A 3,242-nucleotide genomic window follows, 5' to 3' on the forward strand; every position below is an offset into this window, starting at 1 on the left:
CTCGAAAGGACTAGGACAATTCTCTGAGACATGTCCCTCAGCTCCACACCTTCTGCAGACGAAAGGACCGTCTGACACAGAATTTACTTGGTAAATACCTCCTTTTGAAGCTCCTCCCAATTCATACTTGTCAAATCTCGCAGTGAGAGCTTCAAGTGCAGCTACAGAAGGAGATTCAGCACTCCTCCTTTGATTCCCCCTGGAATTCCTATACTCAGCCTTGTGGGTTCTAAGTCATCAATGATCTTCAACCCCTTAGTCTCTCCCATATTCTCAGCAAATCGGCCATTGGCTGCAGCATCCAAAATAGCCCTCTGATCGTCATACAGCCCGTTATAGAACTGATTGCAAAGACTCCATTTTTCGAACCCATGGTGCGGTATGGTTCATACCAGCTTCTTGAAACGAACCCATGCTTCATGAAAGTTCTCATCCGGCCCTTGTTTAAAGCTCGTGATCTGAGCTCTAATGGCATTAGTCTTCGAGGCAGAGAAGTACTTTGTAAAATGCCAGGGCTAAGGAATTCCGGTCGGTGATCCCATGAGCGGCTCGGTGCAGATCTCTCCACCACTCCCTTGCAAAGATCACGAGTGAGAATATAAACATAGTCTCCTTTATCTGGTCCTGGGTCACACCGGTTGGCGGGGGTATAGAGCGTGATGAATCGATAAATATCTCCATATGCTTGGCGCATCTTCATTTGCGCTCCCCCGAATCTGTTCCTCTCAACTAGGTTGATATAGGAAGGCTTTGGTTCGAATTTCCTATCAGCTCCGGTAATTCAAATCCCTTGTAAAGATTTTCAATTTGTCGGCTCACAATGACTTGCTATAGTTGCTTCTTGACCATGACTGGAATTTACGGAGAAGTGACTATCTCACCAAGAAATAGAAGCAGGAGATGTAGGTGGATCTTCCTCGAACAGAGCGTTCTCGTAGTAACTTGACAGAGTACTCAGCTCTTCCTCTGTCGGTAATACCCTTTGTGATCGTCTCAACTCGCGCAAGGATTTCTCAATCTCAGGATTGAACGGTACTAGTTCACCACCCTGTGACCTGCGCAAAAGAAGAAACTACAAAAATAATATAAGAAAAGTTTAAGGAACGGATGTCCCTTAAACTAAGAAAGACTAAATAAATACAACTAAAAATTAGAACAATTGCCTCCCCGGCAACGGCGCCAAAATTTGATACCCGTCGTTGTGAGTACCAAAAATAAGATTTATAATTTCCTATTAAAACTAACCTAGGCTAGTGGTAACAGGGTCGAACCACAAGGAGGCGAATGTAATTTCTAATTGTCTAATTTAGTCTAAGGTAACGAAAGTGGGGGTTGAATTGATTTGGTCTATACTAATAGCAATAAAAGACAATAAACTAAATAAACGGATAAAACAGATAAAAGAAGGGGTACTAGGATGGTCGGTTCACTATAGTTTCGGCGGCAGCAAACTAAGTCGGTCTAAATCAAACACATGAGGCGGGAAACAAGAGGTCCTCTCGGTCCACTCTTAACAGATAGCATCTTTCGATCTCGCTATAAGTCCCTAATATCACTAATACTGACTCTCGTCCTGAAAAGTGACTTATAATCTAAACTTTACCTATCTTTTGATCTCAGCATAGTTTAGTCATTTTAATTGGTGATCTAACAACTGTCCATATCTCTCGATCTAATGGGTCAGTCACATCCTAAACATTCAACTAGTCGTGTGCACTCGATTCGTCGAATAAAGAATTAAAACAATTAAAACGAAAGTAAAACCCCACGAGGTCAGTCGATCGACCAAGTATGTCAGTCGATCGACTGACACGCGATTCAGTCCGTGTTCATTCTACGCCGCCTACACTATAATTCCCCTACATCCTAGCACGAATAATTTAGCTACTCATACTAAGAATTATAACAACAATAAGATTGATGAAATAAACAGAAGAATTCATAATTAAAACTACGGAACAAAAGGCTAGCATAAAACGATAATTATGGTTTCGGGAACTAACTAACAATTCTATACTATGAATGCAAATAAAGATGAACTGAAATTAGAACAGAAGGAATACCGAAATCGCAGAAGGATTGTAACGGAATGATTGAAAGCACAACGAAAATCCGATGCGAAATAATATCCCAAACCCTAATTATATGATAAACTAAACTGAATGTAGAACTAGGTAAATTTCTGAATGCATATCTCTGTAAGCTAGGTTACGTTATATAGCAAATATACGTAACACTTATTATTAAAACTTAAACACAATGGGTTTGCTTTTCCTCGACCTTCTTATTCACGTCTGATTAGCGGTGTGGTCGATCGACTGAGCATGGTGGTCGATCGACTGAGATGCAGTGTACAGTAGCTTCTGGAGCCCATGAGTTGGTCGATCGACTAAGGGTACTGGTCGATCGACTGCTTTAGCTGGCACTTGACTTCTATGATCTCGTGGATTTGTCTTTCGGGCTTTGAAATGCGCACCAAGCTCGTTCCTTAAGTGAATACTCCACGTCAAAATGCAATGCAGGATACTCGGGGACGGATTTAGCTCAATTTCCGTTGAATTCTTCACATTTCTGCAATAATGTACAAAAATACGGAAGTAGACGGAAATAGGGAGAAATGTAGCATAAACTACACAAATGAGCTCTGAAATGCGTGTAAAATGAGGTATAAAACATCATATAAAAGACACGCATCACTTATGACAAACCTACTCTAGTAATACTCATTACCTATCAAGTATGCAAATAAAATAAGAAAAAGAAATTGTCCACTAAGGGACATGGGGGCCGGTTTTGTGCTCTTAAAAAGAGCAATTTGTTGCTCAATTTTTCTTGTTCTAATTTTGCATGTATCTCTCTCTAAAACTCACAACCATATTAATATTATTTCCTAATTACTAGAGTAGTAATAAAATTAATATTAAGGGATTAATATTTCTTGTAATATCTAGTTAATATTACTAGAAATTATTTGGGTCATATCTTGGGTGCAATCGATAGGAGAGTTTCTACTTTGAAACTTTGGAGGATCATCCAATTATTCATAGCTCAAGAACAAGGTTGGAAGGAGTTCAACCTTGTGCACATTTCCGTTTCATTATAATATAAGGAAAAATCGTTTTCTCCTTTTACTTTTTCTTTTATATGTTTGCATGTAACTAGATCCACAACATCTAATTTAATTAGTAACTTAGATCTATATTAGATATGTCTAATAAGAGGGTTTATGAACCTAACACAAT

General features: G+C 39.2%; 1 non-coding gene across 1 annotated transcript; it reads left to right on the forward strand.

The window, feature by feature from the left end:
- The first annotated feature begins 366 nt into the window (after positions 1-366).
- Positions 367-473, forward strand: LOC141645261 (small nucleolar RNA R71). The gene has a single exon (XR_012544844.1). It is a non-coding gene; the product is annotated as a small nucleolar RNA R71 (small nucleolar RNA).
- Positions 474-3,242: the final 2,769 nt, after the last annotated feature.

Source organism: Silene latifolia, chromosome 2 (assembly GCF_048544455.1).
Source record: "Silene latifolia isolate original U9 population chromosome 2, ASM4854445v1, whole genome shotgun sequence".
Classification (NCBI taxonomy): domain Eukaryota; kingdom Viridiplantae; phylum Streptophyta; class Magnoliopsida; order Caryophyllales; family Caryophyllaceae; genus Silene; species Silene latifolia.